The sequence below is a fragment of the Dipteris shenzhenensis genome, chromosome 22, assembly GCF_047967505.1.
Source record: "Dipteris shenzhenensis isolate YYH24624 ecotype China chromosome 22, Dip_SZ_1.0, whole genome shotgun sequence".
Classification (NCBI taxonomy): domain Eukaryota; kingdom Viridiplantae; phylum Streptophyta; class Polypodiopsida; order Gleicheniales; family Dipteridaceae; genus Dipteris; species Dipteris shenzhenensis.
The window spans coordinates 51,594,802-51,603,925 of NC_141617.1; the positions used below are offsets into that span (position 1 = coordinate 51,594,802).

Here is a 9,124-nt window from a genome sequence, read left to right on the forward strand (position 1 = left end):
GGAACAAGACCAACCGGTGGGGGACTAGACGAATGACATGTGGCAGGGAACTACATGTGAGAGAGAGAGAGAGAGAGAGAGAGAGAGAGTGTCTATTAATGCCCACAAAAGACCAACAGGTCTATGGAACATAAAAACCTCTCTAGTACATCTGCTTAGGGAGGGCACATGGCAGCTCTAATTATTTAGAGTACCTACGTAATAGCTTGAAAAACATAATAAGCCATACATCAGATTAAGACTGAGAGTCTTTTGGCTTAGATTTAAACTCCTGAATGATTGCTATGCCTCCACGATATACTGAATGATTTAAACTCCTGAATGATTGCTATGCCTCCACGATATACTACCCATTTTCCATCCTTTCTAGTAGCCTTGACCTTAAGCTAATTCTGTTGCCTCATTTTCAGTTGAGCTCGTGTAAGTTCCTTAGCTATCCATATCTTAGTCCCTTTCAATTTATAAGATTGTCGGAGAAGCTTGATACGTCGATTGCGTGAGTTGAGGGTAATGATAGCATGACCTTGAGATTATGAGATTTGAGTTGGTCTGGCTTCATCATCATCATCGACATCATCACCCTTGTCAACCGGCCAATCAATGTTAGGCATGGTTGCTTTGACATGTGCTATAGTGTCACTCAAAGAGTCCTCTTCTTTATACCATCCTTCACGATGCCCCTCTATTCTCAACGTCTAGCTGCGTGTTCTTCAACCTCTTCCTAAATGTTAGCTTTATTTACTTTGGTATCAAACTCCACAATCACTTCCTTCTTAGCGGTCTGCACTTCAGTGTGAACTAGATCTTTGCCTGTAGAGACTAGATGGGGTGTAGGGGGGGAAGCCTTGCAAGACTTTACAACCTCATCAATTACTGCCTGCTTGCCAGGTCCTTCAAGAACCTGAATTCTAGGTGTATGGATGTCTAACGAGGGATGTACGTAGGTCTGATGGGATATGACAAACAGTACGAAAGCTGTACAACCGATGGACTACGAGCTGTACGGACGACAAGTCGAGAGGGTGTATGGACGACGGGCTGAGGTACAGACTACGGGGAGAGAGAGAGAGAGAGAGAGAGAGAGAGAGAGAGATGTGCATGTCCATACTACATAGAAACACTATCTATATATATACACACACTTTTTTTGGTAATATCCAGTGCACTATATTTATATGCTCATAAATTTACATGATGGGAGGTCTCCGAAATGGAGAGTATCCCAAAGATAAGAAACATAAAAAGAAAAGCTCTATGCAAGAAGCATCCATATCACCCTCATGGCAGGCATCATATAAGGATTGCCGCAATGAGGCTCGGAAAGATTCATATGACTTGTGAATCTATCGACCCAAGTATGCCAAATTATGCTCACTCCAGATTGTCCAAAGAGCCCAATATCTCACCCAAGAGAGAAATAGTAAGTATTGAGACAAAGACCTCATAAATCTGCCAAAAAGCCAGAAATGCTTCCTGAATTTGTGACTCGGGAAATGGAGCCGAAGATAATCTGAAATTCTCCTGAGGAGTATCTTAGAACACGGGCAGTGCCAAAGCAAATGAAGAACAGTCTCTGAAGGAGCCTAACATCTTAAATATGTGGATGGTGCAATGCAACGTTTAGCAAGTGTGACCCCCACTGACAATGTGCTTGTCATACATCTCCAAAGAAAAAGTCTTTGTTTCAATGGCATTTTACACAACATCCAAAGATTCTTCCGCCACCATGAGAGGGGCTTCCTTATATGCCACAGAGAATTAGCATATTGCTGAATCCATGGAGCAGGCTGAAGAAGCCTGTAGGCTTTGATGGAGGTTAAGGCAGGAAGAGGAACATGATGAGTGCATGTAGCAGAGGGTTGCAATTGCTAATCCGTAAGCTTGTTTGTGTCAGCCACGGGAGGAACAGGTAGAAAAGGATGTAATAAATCAGCAATTTTTTTCCATATAGACCTATGATGCATTCCCAATGCATAGGAAGCAGTGGCCTGAGGAAAAGATAAGACATAGCCCTGATCATATACCACATCATGTATGTATCTAATTCCCAATTTCATGAGATTGTATGCCCGAACAGGTTCCTGTAAAGCGAGTGGAATGTCAAAGATGGCACTCCAATGAATACTTTCTTTTCTCACTGAGTTTATCCCCGAGCAATTATCAGGAGCCCATTTGACCTTAGAAAGTACTTGTTTCCAGTCAAGTATCAGAGCAGTAGAGAAAGGACAGCCAGGTATCTTCCCTACAAATCTCTCAATGACAACCTCCCAATGATCAGTAGTCCAATGACCATAAGCACAAGTCCTCATGTTGACAAACATGGATGCTAGCATACAAGTCCATGGCTGCTGTTGGTGGAAAAAAGTATGCAGCATAGTCGCCTTCCTTGCAAGTACATGATATCTTATATTGAGGACATGCATCCTAGGAGAGCACACCATTTCCATCTTCATTAGTCTCAATGCTTTCACAGCAGTTTTTGTCCTCCATAACATCTCCATAGCTTGAGACATAAAGGCTGAAATATCCCTGGAGGACCAATCCAACAAAGGCAAATAGAACTGGACATAGGACATTACAATGGACTGTACTATTCTGAGCCTGACATGAAGAGGCCAAGTAGAAATCTTCTAGTATTCCAGTTTATGTTGAAGTCTTTGGAGGATCCATTTTAGCTGCTGCTTCTTGGTGATATGCCATCTTATGGGATATCCCAAATGCCTGACTACATCTTTGGAATGCACCGCTTGACCTGGCCAAAGAATAGAATGCCAGTCACATTGTTTTAGGGAAAGTAATTTAGATTTGTCAAAATTGACATGCAATCCCGCTGCCAAACCATACAATGAAAGAGTGGTCATAAGCATGTGAACTTCCCCGGGAGAATTCTGTGGCATAAAGAAGGAATCATCAGCATATGCTTGTGCCAAAAAAGATGCAGCCCCAGGGATTTTAAGACCAGTCATTTGTCCTATGTTTGTAAGATGATCAAGATACATTAAAAGGGGATGTGTCGCAATGGCATAGAAGAGAGCACTAAGAGGGCAGCCCTGTCTAACTGATCGACCCAATGTCCATGACCGAGACAGATGACCCCCAAGAATGCACTGAGAAGTAGAGCCAGAATAAAGCCAGTAAAATACATTTGCCATCTTGGGACCAAAGCCCAACTTTGTCATGATTTTGAGAGAGAGAATCCCATTGAACAGTGTCAAATGCCTTAGCAATATCCACCTGCAATATAAGCACATCTTGATGCGAATACTTAGCATATTCAATTGCAGTCAAGGCATTGGATATATTGTCATGGATTTGTCTTCGCGGCACAAACCCATACTGATGAGGATGAAGTCCCGGATCCATTATCCTGTGAAGCGTATGCACAATTATTTTGGCAATGAGTTTGTAAACTACAGGCATCAAAGTAATAGGCCTCCAATGTGACATATGGTCACACAAATGTTTTTTGGGCACAAGTTTGACTATGCCATGCTTCCAAGAGTGCGGCAACTCATTTTCTTGCCAGGCAACATTGATCATTTGCAAGAGGACTTCTTTTAAATCATCCCAAAAAGAAATATAAAATTCCACCGTAAGGCCATCCCAGCTAGGGAACTTGTATTTGCTGAGGTGGAACAATGCATTATCAAGTTTTGTGTCAGTAAAAGGTCTCTCCAAGGTAAGAGCATCATCCATTTCCACTATTCCAGAAACATATTGGAGAAATTCAGTCCTAGCATCAGTCATTTGATTTGATGGGGAACCAGGAGCAGAGAACAATTTCTGGAAATAATTTTGGCATTCATCTTGGAGATCAGAGAAAGAGTGCGTCCAAGAGCCATCTAGCTTCCTTACCCTTAGACATGAGTTTTTCTTTCGAGTAGCATGCAAGCCCTGGAAAAAGGCTTTTGATGAGCAGCCCTTATCCATGAGGGGCTTCATTCTTGCCCTAATTTGCCATTTGTGCAATTTCCTCTGATCATTAACAGTCAATTTAAACTAAGCATGTGAAAGGGAATCCTTTTCTGAACTGAGAAAATTCCTCCATTCAGTCATATGCCAGTTGCCATACTCCCTAATGACATTCTGCATACGAGAGACAAAACTGTCCCAAGCATAATTGATGTCCTCCTGGGCATGCAAAGGCAAGGGATGAATTGCAACTCTGATCATTTGTTGGAAATAGTGATGTCGGAAATAAGCCTGATTAACATGCAATAATCTACTGGAAAGGGGTGGCAAATCATCCAGAAGAATGCCAAGCTGCGAATTCATCCACAATGGGGCATGATCTGACAAGCCCAATGAGAAATGTATAAGGAGATGAGGGCTAAAATCTGCAAATTGTAGTGGGTAAAACAAATACCATCTGTCAAGCCTTGCCCAGTATGTAGTAAGTGCATTATGATGAAAAGTATATCCAGGCACTGACCCTTGGAGAAGCAGCCATAAATCTTCAGCCTGCACAGAAAGAAGCATGCTATCCCATTTCTGCCTTTCCAATGATAGCATATGAGATCTTGAAGTGATGTTATCTCTTGGCAGAGGGGAATTAAAGACACACACACACTTTTTTTTTAGTAAAATCCAGTGCAATGTATTTATATTCTCATAAATTTACAAGATGGGAAGTCTCCAAAATGGAGAGTATCCCAAAGATCAGAAACATAAAAAGAAAAGCTCTATGCAAGAAGCATGTATATCACCCTCATGGCTGGCATCATATAAGGATTGCCGCAATGAGGCTCGGAAAGATTCATATGACTTGTGAATCTGCCAACCCAAGTATGCCAAATTATGCTCACTCCAGATTGTCCAAAGAGCCCAATATCTTACCCATGAGAGAAATAGTGAGTATTGAGACAAAGACCTCATAAATCTGCCAAATAACCAAAAAAGTTTCCCAAATCTGTGACTCGGGAAACGGAGCCGAAGATGATCTGAAATTCTCCCGAGGAGGTTCCTAGAACACGGGCAGTGCCAAAGCAAATGACGGACAGTCTCTGAAGGAGCCTGACATCGTAAACATGTGGATGGTGCAATGTGACGTTTGGCAAGTGTGATTCCCACTGACAATGTGCCGGTCATGCATCTCCAAAGAAAAAGTCTTTGTTTGAAAGGCATTTTACACTTCCATAATATCCGGAGATTCTTCCGCCACCATGAGAGGGGCTTCTTGATATGCCACAGAGTATTAGCATATTGCTGAATCCATGGAGCAGGCTGAAGAAGCTTGTAGGCTTTGATGGAGGTCAAGGCAGGCAGAGGTACAGGATGAGAGCATGTAGCAGAGGGTTGCAATTGCCAATCCATAAGCCTATCTGTGTCAGCCACAGGAGGAACAGGTAGAAGCGGATGTAACAAATCAGCAATTTTCTTCCATATCGACATATGATGCATTCCCAATGCATAGGAAGCAGTGGCCTGAGGAAAAGATAAGACATAGCCCTGATAATCTACCACATCATTTATGTATCTAATTCCCAATTTCATGAGATTATATGCCCGAACAGGTTCCTTTAAAGCAAGTGGAATATCAAAGATGATACTCCAATGAATACTTTCTTTCCTCATTGAGTTTGTCCCCGAGCAATTATCGGGAGCCCATTTGACCTTAGAAAGTACTTGTTTCCAGTCAAGTATCAGAGCAGTAGAGAAAGGACAGCCAGGTATCTTCCCTACAAATCTCCCAATGACAACCTCCCAATGATCAGTAGTCCAATGACCATAAGCAGATGTCCTCATGTTGACACACATGGATGCTATCATACAAGTCCATGGTTGTTGTTGACGGAAAAAAGTATGGAGCATAGTCGCCTTCCTTGCAAGTACATGATATCTTATATTGAGAACATTAAGTCCACCATGCATCCTAGGAGAGCACACCATTTGCATCTTCATCAGTCTCAATGCTTTCACAACAGTTTTTGTCCTCCATAACATCTCCATAGCTTGAGACATAAAGGTTGAAATATCTCTGGAGGACCAATGCAGCAAAGGCAAAAAGAATTGGACATAGGACATTACAATGGACTGTACTATTCTGAGCCTGACATGAAGTGGCCACGTAGAAATTTTCCAATATTCCAGTTTATGTTGAAGTCTTTGGAAGATCCATTTTAACTGCTGCTTCCTGGTGATATGCCATCCTATAGGATATCCCAAATGCCTGACTACATCTTTGGAATGAACCACCTGACCTGGCCAGTAAATAGAATACCAGTCACATTGTTTAAGGGGAAGTAATTTAGATTTGTCAAAATTGACATGCAATCCCGCTGCCAATCCATACAATGATAGTGTGGTCATAAGCATGTGAAATTCCCAGGGAGAATTCTATGGCATAAAGAAGGAATCATCAGCATATGCTTGTGCCAAAAAAGATGCAGCCCCAAGGATTTTAAGACCAGTCATCTGTCCTGTGTTTGTAAGATGATCAAGATACATCAAGAGGGGATGGGTCGCAATGGCCTAGAAGAGAGCACTAAGAGGGCAGCCCTGTCTAACTGATCTACCCAATGTCCATGACCGAGATAGATGACCCCCAAGAATGCACTGAGAAGTAGAGCCAAAATAAAGCCAATAAACTGCATTTGCTATCTTGGGACCAAAGCCCAACTTTCTCATGATTTGAGAGATAAAATCCCATTGAACTGTGTCAAATGCCTTAGCAATATCTACCTGCAATATGAGCACATCTTGATGCGATTACTTAGCATATTCAATTGCAGTCAATGCATCGGAGATATTGTCATGGATTTGTCTTCGCGGCACAAACCCATACTGATGAGGATGAAGGCCCCCATTCAGTATCCCGTGAAGCCTATACACAATCATTTTGGCAATGAGTTTGTAAACTACAGGCATCAAAGTAATAGGCGTCCAATCTGACATATGGTCACACAGATGTTTTTTGGGCACAAGCTTGACTATGCCATACTTCCAAGGGTGCGGCAAGTGATTTTCTTGCCAGGCAACATTGATCATTTGCAAAAGGACATCTTTCAAATCATCCCAAAGAGAAATATAAAATTCCACCATAAGGCCATCCCAGCCAGGGGACTTGTATTTGCTGAGGTGGGACAATGCATTATCAAGTTCTGTGTCAGTAAAAGGTCTCTCTAATGTAAGAGCATCGAAAAGCAGAGAGCAATTTCTGGAAATAATTTTGGCATTAATCTTGGAGATCAGAGAAAGAGTGCGTCCAAGAGCCATCTAGCTTCCTTACCCTTAGACATGAGTTTTTCTTTCGAATAGCATGCAGGCCCTGGAAGAAGGCTTTTGATGAGCAGCCCTTATCCATGAGGGGCTTCATTCTTGCTCTAATCTGCCATTTGTGCAATTTCCTCTGATCATTATCAGTCAGTTTGATCCAAGCATGTGAAAGGGAATCATTTTCTGATTCAGGGAGAGGCCTTAAATGTGAAAATTCAGTCAATTGTTGTGCTGTCCTTTTTGCGCATTTAACCTCATTCCTCCATTTAGTCATATGCCAGTTTCCATACTCCCTAATGACATTCTGTATATGAGAGACAAAACTGTCCCAAGCATAATCCATGTCCTCCTGGGCATGCAAAGGGAAGGGATGAATTGGAAGTCTGATCATTTGCTGGAAATAGTGATGTGGGAAATAAGCCTGATTAACATGCAGTAATCTACTGGAAAGAGGTGGCAAATCATCCAGTGGCATACCAAGTTGCAGATTCATCCATAATGGGGCATGATCTGACAAGCCCAATGAGAAATTAATGAGGAGATGAGGGCTAAAATCTGCATATTATTGTGGGTAAAACAAATACCATCTGTCAAGCCTTGCCCAGTATGTAGTAAATGCATTATGATGAAAAGTATATCCAGGCATTGACCCTTGGAGAAGCAGCCATAAATCTTCAGCCTGCACAGAAAGAAGCATGCTATCCCATTTCTGCCTTTCCGATGATAGCATATGAGATCTTGAAGTGGTGTTGTCTCTTGGCAGAAGGGAATTATTAAAATCTCCACAGATAAATGCATTAGATCTCCATGGATATTTGCTTAAAGAATCCCATAAAGAAGCCCTCATGGCAGAGGTCTGGGAGGCATAGACTGATGCAAACTCAAGAATATCACCATTGACATTACATTGTATGACCATCCATCTGCCACTGCTTTCATTGAAGGCTAACTGAGGCTCCAACTCATGTCTAACCATTATGCATACACCTGAGTAGGTAGTGGTACCAGCATAATATATATCATAACCGCCAAAGTAATCATGATGACCAGTCTTAGAGTGTTGATTATGCTCTTGCAAACAAACAATATCTGGCTCCGTTTTATGTACATAATTCCAGAAGGGACATTGCAAAGGCTCTGTACATTGTATGTGAAGCACTTAAGTGTTTGATGCATGAAAGAGGTATATACAGAAAAGTATAAGTATGAAACAAGATATCAGAGAGGCAAAGCCTCTGCCTGCATGGGCTGCATGCCTTCATGATCGATGAAAGATATAGCATTCTCCCCTTCTTCAGAATCACATATGGGGATGCCCTTCTTCAAAACCCCCACCCAATTTCGAAGGAGAGGAGCTGAAGTGGAAGCCTGTCCTGGTGAGGGAGAAGAAGCATCCCATTGACGAGATTGAAAGGGGCGTTGCTTCAATACAACCACCTTCTTAGGCTGTTGAAAACCATCCTGATCTGTTCCCACAGATTCCTTCATCTTCTTTTTTTCTTTTTCTTTTCCTTTTCCAGCAAGTGATTGCACCTGATTGATTGGTTTGGCATTCTTTGCTCCATTTCTATTTGCTGTCTTAGCTTGCAAATTCTCATTCTTTTCCCATGTCTGGGGCGGTAATGCATTGGGAGGGGGCTGATGTAGAACCATTGGGCATTCAGAGGCTAGGTGCCCAAACTTGTGGTAGGCAAAACAAGCTCCTGCAAACACACCCCATTTCAATTCAAAATACTTTTTTCCCAATTGCACTCCCTCAACTTTCACTGCAATAGAAGGAGGGGTGGGTGAATTAGTGTCCCAGAGAATGCAAAACCTGTTATGGTTTCCCATAGGGCGTGGAGGACAAATGACCTGTCCCAAAGTAGCAGCCAGGCCAGGCAATTCTTCATGCATATAGTCTGGGAAG

The 9,124-nt window shown here is 42.2% G+C and overlaps 1 pseudogene; it reads right to left on the minus strand.

Moving 5' to 3' along the window:
• Positions 1–1,187: 1,187 nt before the first annotated feature.
• On the minus strand, positions 1,188–5,949 carry LOC147888264 (uncharacterized; annotated as a pseudogene).
• Positions 5,950–9,124: the final 3,175 nt, after the last annotated feature.